At 36.1% G+C, this 21501-nt stretch overlaps 1 long non-coding RNA gene across 1 annotated transcript in view; it reads right to left on the reverse strand.

Moving 5' to 3' along the window:
• Positions 1-2486: 2486 nt before the first annotated feature.
• Positions 2487-21501, reverse strand: part of LOC119864221 — a 48247-nt gene continuing 29232 nt past the window's right edge. Inside the window, exon 3 of the long non-coding RNA XR_005368400.1 lies at positions 2487-2640. This is a non-coding gene — a long non-coding RNA (uncharacterized LOC119864221). The remainder of the gene's footprint in view (positions 2641-21501) is intronic.

Raw genomic sequence — 21501 nt, forward strand, 5'->3', positions numbered from 1 at the left:
AGATGTAGCATAGTATGACAAGTATAAACTTTTTAACAAAAGCAATGAAAATTGTTTCGTTCCCTCCCTTTTTTTTTTTTTTTTTTTTTTTTTTTTTTTTTTTGCAATTATCATTTTAGCTTTCCAAGTGTTCCTATTTGATTTCACTACATTGCTATTTTGGTATAAATGTCAAGGAAATCTTAAAGACTATATTTTTCTAATCTTGAAAGATGCCTCAACGTTTTTTGGAGAAAACAAGGTTCTGACAAACAAAGGAAATTTGGAGATAACATTCTGCCTGATTAAAAATGGAAAATATCAGAAGGAATCATTGCTAAAGAAAAACAAACTAGCTATTAAAATTGTTAGCATTCTACAAGACCCATAATCTAGTCCATGATACCTGAACATAATGGCCCCTTTTATGTGAAGTTCTTGGAGCATCTCCAAGGCAGTTATATTCCTTAATCTTCAAACTATTGCGGCAAGAGAGAAGTGCTGTCCATCAAAACCCCATTTTCCAGATAGTAAATTTTCAAGCACAAGAAATTTAAGTCTTATTTAATGATCCAGAAAAAAAGTAGGGTTAGGAGAGGCTTGCTGGGTCTAAAGTGTGTCATGTCAGTCCAGATTGATAGGTGTGGCTTTACCTCCTTACATCTTGCAATCTCACTGAGAAGGAGGAATTTACACTGCCCTCCCCAAGAGGGAATGGATTTAGGGGAAAGATATCCACATTCTCTCATTCATATTTTTACTGGAGAAGAAGAATGGTTCATTTTAGGGATGAGACTGAGAAAAAGCTCAGAAACTCTCGAGGTGTAGCTCAAACTCCTCTTGATGCACTCTCCCCTCCCTCTAGCTTGCCTCTGCATACAAACACTCTGCTCTGCTCCACGTGATAAGTCTATTAGAGTAGGCTCTGCCGACAAAGGAAAGAAATCTGGACTGTAGAGTGGAGAGGTCGATTCCGCTGGGCAAAGAGCAGAAATCCTGATTTCAGTTGCACGTTTAAGTAGGATCGTCCAACCTAGCTTTATTAGTTATAAAGCTGTTGTTTCGATCGTCCCCTTCAACTGGCTCAGAATATAGAAGGAGAAACATGAGGGGCACTTCAAAATCTCTATCGAGTGTCCTATGAAAGTTTAAGTCAATTAAAAAGATGCCTCATTCACAAGATTGAGCCTGGTGATAATGACGCCAGTAATGATCATGGTGATGCCGCATGTTCTGACACCTACCATGTGCCAAACATTATGACATCCATAACTGATTTACATATATTAGCCACCACATTGTCATATAAATATATGAGATAAAGCTATAATTAGTCTCACATGAAAAATTGAGGCGACCAAGGCTTAATAACCTTTCCAAGAGCAGAGAGTTTGCTCTTTTCACTTCCACTCTTTTTTTTTTTAAGACCTTATTTGAGAGAGAGAGAGAGAGAGAATATGGGGTGGGGTAAGAATAGAGGGAGAAGAAGAAGCACTCCTGCTGAGCAGGAAGCCTGACATGGGGCTTGATTCCAGGACGCTGAGATCATGACCTGGGGCAAAGACAGTCGCTTAACGGACTTAACCACCCAGGTGCCTTTTATCACCACTCTTATTGTCACTAACAGCTTCAGGCATTATCTGACCCTCATCTGAAGGTTATCAGTCATTTTGTAATGAATAGTGCTTATTTTTTAATCTGTTCACTTTGACTACTTGGCATGATGTGCTTATGTATCTATTATTGTTTTTATGGTAATTTTTTAAAAAGGTAAGAATAATATCCATAGGGACAGTACCTAACATTTATGCGTCAAGAACTATATGAAGCACTTATATTGTCTGATGAAAGCTTCAAAACAATTGAATGAGGTGATGGTACTATTATTCCCATTTTACAGATAAGGTTTAGAAACTTGAAGTGACTTTGCCAAGGTTATTGAGTATTAGAGGCAGTATCGATGCATATGTGTCAGGTTCTGACATCTGATCTTAACTCTATGCCATATAGATGAAATTTGAGATCAATAAAAGATATCAAAACATCTTTAATTATTGGTCTGTCTGTAACACCCAAGAAAGTTAACTCATACAAAACTTTAAGAAAACACATCCTAATAGTAGGCTATCTAAATGTTTATTATTTATCTTTATACCACAAATCATAATTATGATGTGCTTTTTGCATACTTAAGCCATAAGCTCATCATAATTATCTAGCCTTAACATAATTTGGAAAAACTTGAAATGGAAAAGGATTAGGTTCACTTCACTACCATAATAGTTTTGATAATTCTGACTCTCATCAAAGCACTCTTCTGCTTTTTCTAGGAAAAGAAAAATCTTATGTTTAATTATTTTCTATAATTTTCATATATCTCTTCTAGATAAACCATTCTGTTTTGAACCGTTCATTAGCAACATCTAAAAGTTCTACTTACTGTTAAATGGCAAGTTAGAATTAGCAAGAAGGAAGATCTGGAATGCACCCAGTCAACCTACCTTGAGACTAAATACAATATAGCCACCTCTCTGTGTTTTGCACTTAATTGGAGCTCAATCAACATGGACTACTTTGTTGATCTACTGAGTTGAAGCAGTGCACAGGATAGATGTGCACAGGATATCCAAACAGCATATGATGAGGAGCAAAGTAGGGTACCTACAAACAGAGATTAGAAACAAAATGTTTTTAAAGAATCCCTGAAGCATAACTACAAACATTGTCATGGCTGTAGACCACTGGGAAACCCTGGCAGCAGATGGCTCAAGCTAATGCCCAACTAAAATGAAATGAAAATACCAGCCAAACCTCCAAGAGGAGATGAGTTTGCAAATGTAGGACAGTCTGCATTTGTATATGATAGAGAAAGCTGTAACATATAGAATACTTTCAGCTCAAATATTTAAAAAAAAAAAGAAAGCAGTTTCCCTCAACATTTCCTTTCTCTCCCACTCTCTTTCTCTCTGTGTTCACTTCTTTATATAAATATCTTATTGCTCAAGTCATTAATAGTATCACAGTGAACACAAATACATAATCATTTTAATGACATTAGAAGAAAAAAGTTGAAAAGTGTATTATTCCAGAATTCTATGTTAGGTAAATAGGCTCATGGATCTTCTCAGCCTACTTACATTTGAAAAAAGAAAACGATAAATTAGATATTGATATAGATATAGATATAGATAGATATAGATATAGATATATCTGCTAAGTTTGCATATTTTCATATTAAACCATTTTGTTCACAGTTATTGACTGTCCATTATTCACAATAACTGATACCTAGAATGAAGCATATTCATGTTATCCTTATCATCACACTTTTAATTTTTTCATGGGGTTCTCATCTATCTGGATTTCAAATCAAAATAATTTAATGTCATAAACATTGGCCATGAGGCCAATTAAGTAGGAGCTTGCAGCAGAATCTCTCTCATCTCATCTTCCAGTTTCTTTCCCATTTTTCCTGTCAATGCCTTTCTCATGATAGAAATTCTATCTCCAGTGAGTTCATGTTCTCTCTGCTTACCTAAGTTTTTTTAACTGTTAAATACACCAGATGAGAAGATGTCCCCCAATATGGGTGGCACCATGACAAGAGAGGAGTCAGGAAAGCTGAATGCAGTAGGACAGAAGGTGAGATTCATGGAACAAGAGTAGGAGCAGCGTTTTAGAACCAGACAGAGAATGGTGTCTGGCTGCTGGTACAAACACACTACAGAAGTTGCAGTATGCTTGCTGGGCATCAGCAAGGACCACCCTGGAAAGGAACTGACAAAGTAACTGACAGCAATGTATGACTGAGTGATATAACAACTGCATGTTTTATTCCTGCAAAGATTATATAGAGTTCAAGAGGGATAAAATATTTAGGGGTTGAAGTTGGGAGATTTATTCGATATTTTTCTGTTTTCCATGAGAAAGGATCTTATCTAAATATTCCTGACTTCTTGCTTGTCCCCTACTCCTCTCTATAGGGGTAGAATGTGACACTTGGCAGGCTGGGTTGTGCTAATCCATCACAAGCCCTAAACAAAAGGGATTTCACACACCTGCCCTATTATCCCTAGGTAAGTAGAAAGGCAATGTGTCCCCAGGTAATGGTGTCTATTCCTCAAGGCCTGGAATAAGAAGACAGGGAGTAGTATCAGATCCATCCAGCCCATATTGGACTGCAATTATATCGGTAAGACCTACTCTGTTCTCTATCTCTCTAACTCACATCCATTTCTCAATTGGTTCTAAAGACAGAAAATAGAGATGTCACTTATGAGACCTGATAATAATTTTTAATCTCTAACTAGAATTTGAGTCATCTGTGATGGGAAGACAAGAAGTATTCTGATATTCTTCTAATCATATTCCCTAGGCTACAAATGACATTAAATGCCCATAAATCAACTCTGAATTTCATTTTACGGATCTTCCTTGACTTACGATAGGATTATGTCCCGATAAACCCATTTTAATTTGAAAATATCATAAGTCAAAAATGCATTTAATCCATCTAATCTACTGAACCTCGTAACTTAGCCTAGCCTACTTTAAGTATGCTAACACTTGTATTAGCCTACTGTTGGGCTAAAATCATCTAGCACGAGACCTATTTTAAATTAAGTGTTGAATATATCATGTAATTCATTGAATAGAATACTGATGGTGAAAAACAGAATGGCTATATGGGTACAAATGGTTGTAACTGTACTGGTTGTTGACCTTCATGATCTGTGGCTGACACGCACCTGCAGCTACCACTGCACAGCATTCATTACAAGGAAGCATCATACTGCTTATCATTAGCCCAGAAAGAAATCAAAATTCCAAATTTGAAGTATGATTTCTACTGAATGTATATCACTTTCTCACCATCATAAGTCAGAAAAAAAAATAAAAAGTCAAACCATTATAGTTAAGGATCCATCTCTATTTGCAAACCACCGGTTACCTCATTTATTTGTCTAAATTGTGATATTTTTGGTACAAATTAGAGATGCCTTTATGTTTTTCATGTTTAGAGTTTAACTCTGTGCCATCTTTTAGTATCCAAATCACCTCTAAGCCCCAGCTAAGGTCTCACGACTTTCTTTACTGAAATTCCCAGTTATTTGCCTATTTTACTTTCCCAGTTGACTTACAATGTATGCCGCACAAATTTTTCCTTTTCCTATTATGTTATCTAAATATCAGCTGTGGTTTTCTTCCCAGCTTAGATCCGGATAATATTCTACTTTCCATGACCCGTAGAAAGTGCAATGCCTTCCATAAAATCTCTGTCAATTTGTGGTTCAATCTCTGATCACTTCTGGTTCCCCTTCTTTGCCCCTGACTTCCTTTTGTGCTGGAGTTTTGTCCTCTACTATGTCTTTTACTCTCCTTTATCTCTGTCCCACTAGGGACTCAAACTTGAAACACTATTTTTTTATTATGTTTCCATAAAAGCAGATCAAAGAAAATATTCATGTGCCTAGCATATGTATAAAAGTAATTACAGATGAAAAGCATTTACAAGGAAGAAATGCAAAATAATAATTAAAATTCAATATTAAATAGTGCTGTACTTAAAAGTTCACTTTGTCATCCTATGTTGCTTGAACATTTCCTCCTATTTTTCTTCTCCCATTTTTCTCTCTCTCTTTTTTTTTTTCTGTCCTCTGCTCTGCCAGGAAATGAAAAAAAAAATAAGACTAAAGGAAAGTAAAGATTCCTTACAGTCCCTTTGCTCAAACTCCAGTCAAGACTGCATACTCAACAATGCAGCAGAAGCTTTGAAAGTACCACCTGTGAGTCAGCTGGATAGAATTTAGGGTCTCACATAATGAAGGTTTCCTTTGCTCACATTTCTAATACTTTATTAGAAATTCATGGTAACAAATCTTCACTCTCCAACTTACTGAATGAGTCTTCTATTCAAGGCTAATGTTTGTATTTCACACCTTCACAATACCCAGCATTGTATAAGATGCCTGATGTTTTCTTTGCAAAATAAGAGAAATACTACCTGACTAAGGAGTTGCTCAACCCTACTTAAGAAGCCTTTCTGGGGATTCTTGGGTGGCTCAGTGGTTTAGGGCCTGCCTTCTGCCCAGGGCATGATCCTGGAGTCTCGGACTCCAGTCCTGCATTGGGCCCTCTGCATGGAGCCTGCTCCTCTACCTGTCTGTGTCTCTGCCTCTCTCTCTCTCTCTGTGTCTCTCATAAATAAATAAATAAATAAATAAATAAATAAATAAATAAATAATCTTAACAACAACAAAAAAAAAAGAAGTAGAAGAAGAAGCCTTTCTACTTCAGCTTGGGAGTTGGTTCCTGATTTCCATGGTCCTTAGTTTGAAGCATAAGGTCTACACAGATCAACCTCTGTTCAATCTCTTAGAAGAAAGGGGCAAAATTGTTCTCTTGAAGTACTAAAAGGAAATGAAATATTCTGTGAAAAAAAAAAATCTGCTTCATTTAATTGTTTTTTCAACTTTCTGCTATTTATTACCAAACAAAAACATGTCCATAACACAGAAAGACTAAAAAGAAGTGACAGATATTGCAGGCAAATTCTAAAAATCTCATAGGCAACCCCATAAAAAATTCCCTTAAATTAGGAACAGGTGAAATCATTTATGCCACTGGAAATTTTATATGCTTGGATAATCCTAGTACCTGAAAAACAAACTTCTAAGTATATTTTACTTCTAGACTATCTGCTTAATTTTTTAATTCACATGCAGTATAATTTTGAAATTTAGTTCACCAGGATGCCTGGGTGGCTCAGCGGTTGAGCGTCTGTCCTTTGGCCCAGGGTATGATCCTGGAATCCCAGGATCCAGTCCCACATAGGGGTTCCTGCAGGGAGCCTCCTTATCCTTCTGCCTATGTCTCTGCCTCTCTCTCTCTCTGTGTCTCTCATGAATAAATAAATAAAATCGTTAAAAAAAACAAAGAAATTGGTTTAAAAAAAATCTTAGTTCACCAAAACAATTTAAAATATTATTTGCTTTTTAAATTTCTCTGCAATCAGAGATCACTTATTCGTTAAATATATATCAAGGACATGGTATATACTAAAGACTTTACAAGGTGCTAAAATGCAAACATGAACAGTCTTTTGTGGAAAACTAATAATAATTATACTGTATTATGGAAAGTGTCCTTTTCTTTTTTTTTTTTTGCTAGGTATTGTACCTTACCCTTCTGCTTCAATCCAAAAAAAGGGTAAGTTTTTGCAATAACTTAAATTAATACTGCCAACCAACTAATGTCAAAATTTAGAAAGGACTTCTTTATTTTATTTTAAAGCCTGTGTATCTGATTAAAGAAATCCGTCTACAAGTCATGGAACACCATAATATCCTAAGTGAAACAGATGACCTGAGGAGAGTAGAAAAATATTTTCTTATTTCTTTCTACATCTTTTCATGACCATGAAACCCAAGCCCTGAACTATCCATAAAACATGGCTTTTATTCTCTATATCTAATAAGAGCAGTTAGAAGACCTAGGAAGACATACCTTTTGAAGTAGCTTCATATACAAGAAGAAAATTCCTGAGACTAATTTCTAATTTTGCAAAATGTAACTACTATATATGAGAGAGAAAATTAAGAGAAAGGAACTTTTTCAGTTGGAAAGGCAATAATATTAGAAGAAATTGGAAGAGGATGAAATAAAAAAACATTATAAGGAGGTTTAAAAATGTAATAAAAAATATAAACCACCTATACTGGGGAAAAAAAATAACAAGCAGAACTGGTGCTGAAGAAAAAAATAAATCCCTGAAAGGACTCATATTACAAACCATACCCTGACTACAAAGTGATATTCATATCTGATTAATAGTTTTTTTAAAGACTAAGCAGTTAGAAAAATTTTTGTATTCTTTGGTAAAGAGAAAATGAAAACAAAATTATAGGCTACCTAGAAATTAGTAAAAATAGAATGATTATATACTAAGCCTTAAGGTTATAGCCAAAGCTAGTGCTGTCTGCTTTATAATTAAAGAAAAAAGGAATAAAAACAATTGAACTGGGCATTCAATTCAATATGTTAAAAAAAGAAAAATGCAATAATTATATGAAAAGTAAAGGAAGATTATTCATTAAAGACTAGACATTAAAAAAAAAAAGACTAGACATTAACAAATTAATAAACATGTTTCTAGTGCTAATTATTTGAGCATGTAAGTAAAACAGCCTGATGCTGTTCATTATTGAGAAAGAGGGGAGGAAGGGAGAGAGTGAGGGAAAGAGGGAGAGTAGAAAGAAAGAGACTTTTTGGAATGAGAAAATTGGAAAAGGTATACCATTCATCATGAGATGTAAATGCTTGGGATAGTTGATAGAAAAATTGGGGGAGTAAAAATAACGTAAGAAGACTTATCATATGATATATTAAAACCTGAGTAAATAAATGGATTAGTAAATAGATTAAGTAAATAAACAGAATAAGCAAATGTATAAAATAATTCCTTATGCCAGTGAAGAGAGGTGAATTTAAAAAATAAATGGTATTGAGAACATTGAAAAATGTAGTGGCACCTCACACCTGTCAGAATGGCTAAAACCAACAACACAAGAAATAACAGGTATTAGGGTGCCTGGGTGGCTCAGTGGGTTGAGCATCTGCTCAACCAATTCAGGTCATGATCCCAGAATCCTGGGATCCAACCCTTGGCAGAATCGTGCTTCTCCCCTGCCTCTGTCACTCCCCCTGCTTGTGCTCTCTTGCTCGCTCTCTCTCTCTGTCAAATAAATAAGATCGAAAGAAGAAAGAGAAGAAAGAAAGAAAGGAAGAAAGAAAGAAGACAGAACAAAGAAGAAAGAAGAAAAAAGAAAGAAGAACGAAGTAAAGACAGAAAGAAAGACAGAAAGAAGAAAGAACAGAAAGAAAAAAAATAGAAAAAGAAAGAAAGAATCAAACAAAGAAGAACGACAAAAGACCTACGAAAGAACCGAACGAAAACAAGAAGAACGATAGACAGACAAGCGAACTCCGCCTCCGCATCCGCCAGCCCTACATCACGTGCATGCACGACTAAAACGAAGAAGAAGAAAAGAAAGAAAGAAAGAAAGAAAGAAGGAAGAAGAACAGGTGTTGGTAAGGATGTGGAGAAAAAGTAACACTTGTACACTGTTGGTAGGAATAACACTGGTGCAGCCACTCTGAAAAACAGTATGGATGTTCCTCAAAAAGCTTAAATATAGAACTACCCTATAATCTAGCAATAGGTATTTACCAAAAGAATACAAAAATACTAATGCAAAGGGATACATGCACCCCAATGTTTATAGCAGTATTATCTACAATAGCCAAATTGAGGATAAAGCCCAAGTATCCAGCAAATGATGAATGGACAAGGGAGATATCGGTATTTATATACAATGGAATAACATTCAGGCATAAAAAAGAATGAAATCCTGACATTTGCAATGATGTGGATAGAGCCAGAGAGTATTATGCTAAGCAAAATAAGTCAGAGAAAGACTACGATATGATTTCACTTATATGTGGAATTTAACAATAAAAACAAATGAGCAAAGGGAAAAAAGAGAAAAAGAAAAATAAATAAATCAAGAAACAGACTCATAATTATAAAGAACAAATTGATGGTTACCAGAGGGGAGGTGGGGGATGGATGGGTTAAATAAGTGATGGGGATTAAGGAGTGCATTTGTTGTGATGAGCACCAGGTGAATGTATGGAACTGTTGAATCACCACATTGTACTCCTGGAACTAATATAACATTGTATGTTAACTAACTAGATTTACAATAAAAACTTAAAAAGCCAAAAAAATATATTGTGGTAGGTTCTCATATCACAGTTTTTCCAAAATGATTTCAAAATGGATTAAATATTCCAATAACAAAAAGAAATCATAAATGTATTAGAATGAGAAATTACTTTTAATTATTTATTTCAAAGGATAAAACATATAGAGTTTGATAGTTTACATAAAAATGAAAAATATGGTAAAGGTAAAAGGAAAAAATATCACTAACAGAGTGAAACGGCAAAGACCAAACTTTGAAAGAAAACCCACAGCCTACACAGCAATAAATGTTCAGTATCTTCAATATAAATAGAAATACAAATCAGTACTCAAAGTCTGAATAATCCATTAGAAAAATGGGCTAAAGTTCATGAGCATGCTATTTACACAAGAAACACAAATGGCCAATGAACACATTTTTAAAAACTTAACCTAACTGAAGAAATTCCGATTGAAACATCAATAGGGACACCTGGGTGGCTCAGCGGTTGAGCATCTGCCTTTGGCCCAGGGCATGATCCTGGAGTCGTAGGATCAAGTCCCACGTAGGGCTTCCTGCATGGAGCCTACTTTTCTCTCTGCCTTTGTCTTTCCCTCTGTGTGTGTGTGTGTGTGTCACTCATGAATAAATAAATAGAATCTTTAAAAAAAAAAAAAAAGAAACATCAATAAAGGAAGGTCTAGAACTATCTGATGAGTAAAAGTTATATGAATGATAATATTCATTGTTGGTAAGCAATTCTCATAAGGATGGTTAGATACACAGACAAGTAGTAACTTTTGGGAAGATAATTTATTCATTTGAGTAAGGACATTAAATAAGATTTTTCCTGATATCTGAAGAATTGAGATCGATGACACAAAATCAAGAGCAATAAATACCAAAAAGAGTTGGTGGGCCAGGTACTTTTTTAGTACTCATTAAGAAGTAAACAATTATCCTTCATACAAGCCCAACTTTCTTCCTGTTTGATAAACATAGGAGACCAGGAAGCAGAGGGTATCTTGAGTATTTAATCTAAGAAAGAGCTATGCATTGCTCATTCCCTGAAGCCAAATAATGAACCTCTGAGAGAATCAATTAAAGAAACTGGCATCTCATTCATTAGTTCAGGATCTTGTCATGCAGCAGATTGAATGATCTGTACATAGGAATATTTGAGCAGAAGTGGAAACAGGGAGTTGAGAGAGAATGTAGAACAGAAGAGGGATAGAGTGGTGTAGTCTGTACTCCAGCCAGCTTTGTCTTAGAGAAAGTGGACGTTACAGAAAGCAACAAAATTTGGAAATATCTTGGTTGCCTGAAGTCATGAAGATAGATAAGCAAAGGTAAACCAGAAATAAAAGGCTGTGTTGACAACAGAAGGTGGACCTGAGATGTGTTCTATGGAGCTATCAATGGAGCAGACATCACATGTCAAAGAACTGAGCACTGAAATTCCCCTTCTGGAATCATACAAACACCCCAAGAGAGCCTGCCTATCAACACCTGCCACAAGAGAAGCAACAGCCAGCATATCTAAGAGATGACCTAGCAGAAACCTATAAGTAGAAAATATTTTCTCTATTTTTTTCTTTTTATCATATCTCTCCATTCTACTAGCTGGGAATGAAAAGATGCATAAGAGGGAAAATAAATAGAGGTAGAGTAGATGTCTTAGGAGCAGACTTTGTTTCATCTGTACTCCAAGTTCCCCAAGCCTCGCTACCACTTGGAGGAGAGGAGATGCGCAATGAATTGGATATGCAATTGGGCTTGACTTTCTTATATATCTGCATGTAACAGGAGAGTTGAGGGGACTGTCCAAGATGTCCCTAAATAATGAAAAAAAGAAATCTGAGAGAGCATAGAACAAGGTAACTTGACCATATCAAGTTCAGACTGTTCAATAGACCAGTTGTATGGTCCACAGTTCCTAAAATAATACATTCCCCTTCACCCACAAATGGTACTTCTAGAATTTATCTGTGGTGACATAAAGATCATACTGTCAAATCAAGCTACATAAATCTTGGATTTGACCCAATATCAAACTTTACCAATGATCTAAATGATACAGGAGGAAATTTTCTCCTTGGAGGACTCTGAGACCCTCAGGTACAGCTTCCAATAAAAAATGACTTTCTTCTTCCACAACAGGACATTGTTTTGTTCCAGGTTAACAGATAAAGCAGTTGAGCAATGTATGCATGAACATCACTCACACAGAAGAAGCCATTTGGACTATTTTACATTAATTACAGCTTATGTGATCTTCCTCAGCTAGCCATCCCCCATAAATTTATAAGTTGCAGAATTATTCACAATAAACAGCTTCAACTGAATAGTTTTTTTCCTGCTAAAGATCTTTTCATAGACAAGAAGTTGCCATTATCCTTCTGCTAGTAAATATCAAGAGTGGGTTTCTCAGGTCATTTGTATGTTTACCAGGAGGTCATTAGCATGTTTCCCAGGAGGTCATTAGCATGTTTGCCAGAAGATTTAATGCAGTAATTCTTTGTGTCTGGACATCTCCAGGAGAAAGTGGATTGGTACAGAACTGCTGCAAATTCTTTTCTTCCCAAGCCCCAGTCAAAAAATTGGGCAAGAGTACACATTTTAGGTACAAAGATGTTTAATTCAAATAATTTTAAACAACCTTAATATATAATAAATGAATACATTAAATATATTGCTCATATATTTATATTATGAAATCATCTATAGTTGTTATGAATGATAATAGGCACATATCTATGTTTTATCATGAAATTATGTTTATGAGAAATAGCTTAATGAACAGGCAGGTTATAGAACAATACGTACCATATGATACAACATGACATAAATTTCATAACACATACACATAAAAAAAAGATTGGAATGCTTCAGAAAATATATATATTGACAAGATCCATGAATATCACTTCTCCTGTCAAATAGATTTATTCTACCCTTGAGGGATTTTTTAGCAGTTTATCCCAATTCATGAAGACACATCACACCAAAAATAGTCTAATCCCTTTATATATACATTACAAAAGAAATTTTCCTAACTTTGTAACTTCCTGCAAAAAATCTGGAAATCATTATAACCCTCCTTGCTTGTGCATTAGAGCTCCTTTCTTTTCCACTCTTCCCCTTTTTATGTATTTATAATGACATGTCACAGGTATGCACACTCTTGTGTGTTTCTTCCACTAAGTCGTGAAATTCCTTCAGGCAGGAGCTACCACTGTTTTCTTTCTATCCCTATTATAATACCTGGCATGCAGAACATATTATCAATAGAGTTCTTTTTCCAATCTGCACAGGTAGAAAAAAAAAGAAAGGAATAAAGCACTGCAAAGCATTGTACTGTGTGTTATAGGAAATAAAAACAAAGATACCATGATTATTTGCATACTTAAGAATGTGGTTTGGAAAAATAAGATATAGCCACAACTTGTTTGCCAATTGTGGGTAGAGTTTCTATAGGAGCAGTAACTTTTACCAGATTCTACCTCCATCCCTTTCCTACTTTGTTCCACCCACTATAGGTAGGAACTATAAGGTAGGAAGATTGCATCCCTTAGGAATTTGTTCTCCAGATAACATCCAACGAACAGTAGTTTAAACCAATGTAGATTCATTATTCATATATTACTAGAAGTCTACACGTTAATCGTGGCTGTCACTGGTTCTTCTTTTCAACAAGAAACCAAAAGCTTCCTATTTTTCTGCTTTTCCATCATTAAAACATTGGTTTGGGGCCTCATAATTGCAAGATGACTGCCAGACTTCAGAGAGTACATATGCATTTTCAGGGAGGAGGAAGTGAAAGGACCAGAGGTATAGCAGCATGCCTGGTAAATATGTCATATTTTATCAGGAATTTAAAAGCATCCCAGGGAGCTCCACTTAGCTGACAGCCACTCATAATTCATTGGATAGAAATAGAGTCATAAAGCCTGACTAGATAGAATGAAGCTAGAAAGAGGAGTACTGTAGTGGCCAGAAAACAGGGCTGCCACATTTGTTAAGCTAGTTACTTATTACCTGGGACATTTCTTGGATGACAAATATTTGTGAGCAGTATTACCATGTTTAGAAGTCACAAACCTAATTAAGCTTTTTCTCTCTAATCTACTGACTCCCACGTTCATATGATAAGCAGACTTGGCCAAAACTAGCCTCCTCTATTGATGCCCAGCCATGCCTCTTGTTTCTACTCCTTTATTTGATGCAGTTATGTGGACAAACTTAAGACCCACCGCTTAACAGGTCCTACCAGATGCTCTATCCTCACCTTGTTCCTTTCCGTATAGATGGTCAAAGAAAAGCAATTTCAAGAATTCCATTAAAGAGGCTGATGGATAGATATTAGGACAACTTACTTAAAATTGAACATAGTTCTTTTCCCAGGTTTTATCAACATTTTCTTTGGGGACAATACATACTAAGTCATTTATACAGAAAGTAGTGTTTCCATTTTCAATTTTATGATTTTGGGGAAACCCTGTAAGCATCCAGAGGTACTGGCATGTTTCAATTATCTTAACATATACTCTCCATAACCCTAGCTATGTCTCTCATATCTCAATTTCTAAAAGACCCATAACAGGTATGCAGCAATTGGATCCATGAGTGCATAGACATATTTGGACTTTCTCAACTAACAGACAGTAAAAATATAACCATTACAACATGATGTGTATTAAGTAGGTTGATGCTATAAAGGGGTTCTTGTGTGCAGAAAAGTTGAACACACTGTCCCAAATTGAGGTAGAACAGATTTTTCTTTCAATCAAAGAAGCAAGAATGTTTTCATGGCCTGGCAGTCTGAAATGTTAGAAAGAATTAGGGGACATATAAGACCAAGAAACAACTATGGAAACCACTGTAAACTGGTTAGGTAAAAAGAAGAAACATACCTATCTGAAGAAACAGATGTACCAATACATGGAAACATTCAAACTTTGATCTTTAAGAGCAATATATATATAATATGCATGATTAACGCACCCAAATGATGTGTTACATCAGAAACAAAGAAAAATTCACAAAAGTTGAGATTTTTTAAATGTCTTATGGCAAAACAAGTATTTCTCATTTTACATGCTATTATGAAAGAGAAGGTACTTACTGAAGTTGGTGAATGGCTTACTACTAATGAATATCAGAAAGAATATTAGTCTCATATCCTATTTTATTGCCTTTTTTTAAAAAAATTTTCCAGGAGAACATTTGTTGGAATAGGAAATATAAGAAAAACAATAGTAAGAGGTGATGTCAAGATATGTGACATCACCAAAGGAGACCTTAAACACCTTAGGCTTTTACTAATGGTTCCCCAATGCTACCCCACGGACTGGCCAACAGAAGAAACACTGGAGGAAATGTTTAAATATAGCTCTGAGGACCTACCTTCGAAGGTAATGATTCAGTATACCTAGGGTAGAACCTAAAATTCTGTACTTTAGAAAAAGTTACATGACTGATTTTAATGTGTAGTAAGATGAAGTTTCCCCCTGAAAGAATTTCAGTCTTATGACCCATATAACTACCTTCCCTAGATACTGAAAGAATCCATCCTTTCTATGATCTTTGAAGAATCTAGAAAATAGTGAAGACAGTAAAAGAGACTGGAAGTGTATTGGAATGCTCAAGGCAGAAAAAAAAAAAAAAATTAATTTCAAAGATCCAGAGGAAAGAAGGCTTTTGCCAGGATTAAAGCACAGCAAGAAGGCCACATGGGCTAGAAAGGTATAAACAGGATGAAAGTGGCTGGAAATGAGAGAGGAGAGGTGGGTGGGGACAGGCAAACATGTGGGTTATAATAAGGACATTGCATTTATTTTCAATACATGGAGAAGCCATTTAAAGATTAGGAGCCAAAAAAAAATAACATATTTTAATTATGTTTTTTAAAGATAACTTTTGTTATTGAGGGGAAAGAATTGGGATAGAGAAAATTTGTTGTCCACTTTAATAAATTACTGTCTGCTTAACATAAATTTGTTAGGATGGCAGCAGTGGAGATGATGGGGATTTTATAAAGTCTCGGTATATCTTAAAAGTGTAACTGGAAGCGTTTTGGGTGAATAGTCTATCAAGGATGAGGACAAGAAAGAACTCAGGGATGATTCCTAGAGGTTTCCATAGCCCCTGGGTAAATGATGGTGCCATTTTATAAAATGAAGAAATCTGAGAAATTAGCATACTTGACAGGCAAGGATGGGGTGGTGACAGGTTTTTATTTTGGACATATTAAATTTGATATGCCTATTGGATGACCAAATGGGGATGTGATGAAGACAATCAGACATACTCATCCAGAGCACAGAGGTATTTCCTGTTTTTTAATAAGATTTTATTTATTTACTTATTCGTGAGGGACACACAGAGAGGCAGAGAGAGAAGCAGATTCAGGTGCCCTGAGAGTTTAAGACTGGAACTGTTACTACTAAGAAATGTAATTTAAAGCCAGGGCCTGGAGGAGATAATCTAGAGCATGGGTGTAAATGAGAACTAGATAAGGGATGAGGAATGAATCTTGATGCACTCCCACCTGGAATAGATCAGGGAAACAAAGGAGAGGAAAGGGAATTGCCATAAAAGTGTGAGGAAAACTCAGAGACAGTGGAGTTTGGAAAAGTGTACAAGAAAGGTATTCTAGGGCATCTGGGTGGCTCAGTGGTTGAGCATCTGCCTTTGACTCAAGTTGTGATCCCAGAGTCCTGGGATTGAGCCCACATCAGGCCTGCCAGTGGGGAGCCTGCTTCTCCTCTGCCTCTCTCTGTGTGTCTCTCATGAATAAATAAATAAATAAATAAATACATAAATACATAAATACATAAATAAATAAAATCTTAAAAAAAAAGTAGGGAATCACGAATTTTATCAAATATTGTGAAGTCATGATGTCAAATGAGAATTAACCATTGGACTTGAAAAATGGATGATTTTGTCAAGAGTATTTCAGTGGAGAGGTAGAAATGAAATCTGATTTCATTGAAGGAATAAATGAGAAGTTGAGAAATGGAAAACTTCAGAAAAATTTGTAACTAAAGTGAGTAAAGGTATACAGGCAGGGGTATGGAGATATAAGGATTCTTTTTTTGTTTTTTTTAATGGATGCTTTTGCAGTACATTTGTGTGTGGATGGTAATATCTTAGTAGCAAAGAAAATATTCACTAACTTATGAGGCAGACTCATTTTCCAAAAACGGCTACAGCAGTATATCCCCTCCCTCATGCCATTCTGCAATGGGACCTTAACACTCCTCTTATCAAGAAGTGGGATTATGTTCCTTCTTCACAAATCTGTATAGTCTGTGACTGTCTTATAATCAAAAGGATTAGCATATAGATGCTGTGTGAAGCATATTGTAGTCCTGAGGCCAGGATAGAAAAGACAGTGAAATGTACTCTGGTTACTCGGACACTCCCACTAGAGCCCTAAACTGCTTTGTAAATGTTTTGACTGCCCTAAAGCTACTGAGCTGTAAGGAAACCCAAAGCAACCCAGGCAGAGATATCACAGAGTGATAGTTTTGAGACTATTTGAAGTGAAAGAAACACTTGGTCGATCCCCAGCTGCTCCCGACACTCTGCTCCATCTGCGCTAGTTTCAGCCATGATCTGACTACAGTCCCATTAGAGATCCTTGGCCAGAACCACCTAGCTGATCACTTACTAAATGATGATCCACAGGACCTATGAGAGATAACAAAATGCTTGTTTTAAGACACTAAATTTTGGAGTGATCTGTTATGCAGCAATACCACTTAAAACAAAACAGAACAGAAAAAAAAAATGAAAAGAGAAAATTGTGGGATTAACTTCAGTAAGTCAGAAGGACTGGAATCCAATGCACAAATGTAGAGTTCATCCATGGTAAAAGGTAAATAGGCAATAATTATATGTCCAGATGCATGGAGTGGCCAGATTTCATGTGGAAAAAAAAGAATGTATTTGTCTTGTGATTATTTCTATTTTCTTAGTGCTATAAGAAGAGAGTCATCAACTCAGAATGAGAAGGTGAAAGGGATACTGAAACCCTAAGGAAAGGGGAAAAGATGTGCAATAATCTTTTGAAAGAATCGGAAGGAGAATTGATTTTTAAAATGGAGTAGGAGAGCTAGGCAGTCCTGAGGAAACACATGAAACTTGTGATTATGATTTTAAAATGAATACGGTGAGTGCATTTATGTTTTTCCTCCAGCTGCCTTTGGCTGCAATGGCACACTTATGCCTAAAAGGAGGACTTACCCAGCGTTTGCATCTTACCAGGCAATATGGGAAAAGAGAGACACCACAGAATTGAAGTGAATTCAAGGGAGTATCAAGGTGATAAAAATAATAGTTCAATGCAATCCAGATAAAAAGAACAGTGAAGATTTGTGAAGTTATACTGGTAGATTAAAAAGGTGGCATGCCTCAGAGGTACTTAGAGGGTAGAAGAATTGTGGAAGTCGTAATGAAATAAGTGAGCCAGAAATATTAGCAGTGCAGTGAGATAGTAGAATCTTTGCAATCAAGATTTTGTGGAAACTGCAGTTTTTCATAATGATGAGCTCAGAGTATGCCCAAGGGATGGGTGGTTAAGGACAAGTAGAGGACATAATCATTGGGGATAAAGCAGCCATGAAACTGAGGATCCAGAGCGTTAGAGTGCTTATCTCAATATTCAAAATACTAGAAAAATAACAGACATCATGAATGAATTAATAAAACCTCCAGAGAATGATAAGACATAAGTGAGTTTTGAGGGCGAGTGTTTAAGAAGTGTAGAGGACATCATAGTGATTTGTTTCAAACAAACTGGGAGTTCTGACAAAAAAAGGGACAGACAGGGATTTGGAAGAGACAATGAGAAACATGGAAGACATCCAACTACCCCTGGCCTCAGGAGAATATGGAAGGAAAAGATGTCACCACCCAGAGAGCTGTTTTTTTTTTTAAGAGGATCTCTGACTTCATTTGGCATAAAAGGTGAAGAACTATCTAGAGCAAAAGATATAGGGAGTTTTGTAGAGAGCACAGTGGAAGAGGGTAGATAAACGCGGAAGGGAGGGAGACTGATTCAGGTTAGGGAACATACTGAGCCATGTGAGGTTAAAATCATGATGGATGTCCCCAGGGTCCTGAACTGGAATTTGTGCCCAAAGTAGGGCATGATGAAATTAATCCTGATGGTTTCTTAGGGAATGTGAGGAGTCCATTTGATTCTTGGGACTGATCTCATCAACACTATGTAATACTAAGAGAAATGTTTGGCTGGTGATAGGTATAGAGAGTGACAGTCTTACTAAAAGCATGTGGAGCTCTGGGGTTTCCTAAAATCCTGCTTTAGCCAGTGTCAAAGCTGTGGAATCATAGTCTTACCAGAGGCATAGGGAATTCTTTGGAATTGCCTTAAATCCTGCTACAAGTGCTACTGTGACAATATGAGAGACAATCTTATCACAGCCAAAGGGAGCTTTGGGGCCTGAAAGAGGTTAGAGATAATCGAGTCAGGATCATGGATGGAGAATATTAGCCTTGAATAGGAAATTATTTCTATTTCTGAAGCAGGAGGAAAATATGTCAAGAATAAAGATGCGTAGAAATGTTGATGTAAGAACTGAGATTTCTGAGAGTCAAACAATCTCAGAAAAGTAGGTAACCATGCCTGCCGCAATGTGGGAATTGAATATAAATTTGAGAGATTAAATAATTGTTTGGAAATTGTTGTGTAGTATGCAAGGGAAAGATAAAGGAAAGGTATGTGTGTATTGCCAAGTAGCCCAGAGAGATAAGCATGAATGTGTAGATGGCAGGGATTATGGCTTCTCTGATCCTCCAAACTGTATCCATCCAAAGCCACAGCCTGAAATCACCTAAGAAAGTATATTTTAAAAGGAAAGATGATCATCAACATTTTATCTTTATACCTTCCATCTGACTCTAAATGTGATAGAGACTTCTAGGTCCAGGGTTTACTCAAGTTGGAAGATGCTTACCATATATTTTTATTCAGATCTGTCATTCGACATTCTAGAATTTAAGCTCTCTGAGGTCAGGGAAATATATCTTATTCATCTTTGTAGCATTGGCTTTCATTGCAGCATCGGATACCTGGTAGGCAATGCCACAAAGTTGAATACAGATACTACACGTATGTGTTCGGGAAACCTTCTGGGGTGAAGAATGTATGTTTTTGTTTTAATAAAATAGACTAAGATCAGCTGTTCTGTTATGTTGTGAGCATTCTAGTACATTTCTACTTGTTATATATGAATATTATATATTATATCATGTAATATATATTAGTGAAAAATCTCATCTACCTGCCAACCTAAGACGAGTATTGGTAATTATTGCTTGCATGCTCATCCACCAAAATGGTAAGAAACTAATGTGAAGGGAACATGGTATTGCTGGTGTTCTTTAAAAATAAAAACCTATTGTACTGCAAGATTTCAATGCCCAGGTGTTACCTAATGTGCTGTAAATATGTACAGCAGACAATGTCAGAACAAGCTATTTTATTTCCATGGAAACGTCAGGGCCACAATGGAGGGTGCTGGTTAAAAATGGATTCTTTTCATTAGGACCACACAACAGGAGGGGACAATTAACAGACTGAATAGAAGTCCTAATGAATTTAGCAAAAATACAATAAAGCTGTCTTCCTATTTTTATTGTAAACATTTACGAAGCAAAAGTACAAATGAAATGCTTTGTCTGATACATTCCAACCTATTTCAAGAGACAATTCTACAACTCTCGGATTTCAAATGTTACATTAAATATTTTATGATTTCCTGACCAGGCTGAATAGGAGAAAGAGGAAGAGACAAAACTAATTTTTGTTTTGATTATTGAGATCACTTAAATTGCATCTAGTAAACAGAATTGTGAAACTTAATCACTGTTCAGTGAAGAAAACTAGAAAATTCAAAAGGAACAATTAAAATTTAAATATGTACACTAAAAGAATAAATCAAACCGTAAAATATATATTTCCCCCTTTCAACTGGGGCTGCTATTGGTCAAGATTGAAATAATTATTTTTAAAGTTATGCATTTATTTGCTGATACTTGGTCACTGTGTAGCACCAAAGAATGTAATTCAAAGTGAAAATTGTATCAGTCATTCAGAAGTTTTGCCTAAAACAAGGCTAAAACATCTGCATATTTGGATGAATGCCTGGCTCTGTCATTCACTAGCTGAGAGGAGAGGCACCATTGCATCATTGTTATCCTAAGCATCGAGAATGCTAATTCAGTATGTGTATCAGACTTCCGTGCACTTCTTGCTTGGGCTACACCTTATCATCTAAGATTAAGTTGATTTTATTTAGATTATACTCACAAATAAAGGATAATTATACTGCTATGTGACAGAAAAGAATCTACTGTTAGAGGAACCTGCTAAAATGAAATTCACTCCCTGAATGACCTTCAGGGTAGAGGGAAAAGAGTATAAGGACAAGAACAAAAGCCCTCTAGCAAACCTAAACAGCTGTCCTAGTTCTGACAAGTCCCTTATGATTCTGTGCCCCAGTCTGAGGTAGAATAGAGCCTGGAAGTCTTTTGGTCTATCTATATCTCTAGATACGATGATAAGATTAGTGATTAGTGACAGATTAGTGGTTAAGAGTTCAGGCCCTACATGGGATGCCTGGGTGGTTCAGCAGTTGAGCGTCTGCCTTTGGCTCAGGGCGTGATCCCTGAATCCCCGAATTGAGTCCCACATCAGGCTCCCTAAGTGGAGTCTGCTTCTCCCTCTGCCTCTTCTCTCTGTCTT

Source organism: Canis lupus, chromosome 13 (genome assembly GCF_011100685.1).
Source record: "Canis lupus familiaris isolate Mischka breed German Shepherd chromosome 13, alternate assembly UU_Cfam_GSD_1.0, whole genome shotgun sequence".
Lineage (NCBI taxonomy): Eukaryota > Metazoa > Chordata > Mammalia > Carnivora > Canidae > Canis > Canis lupus.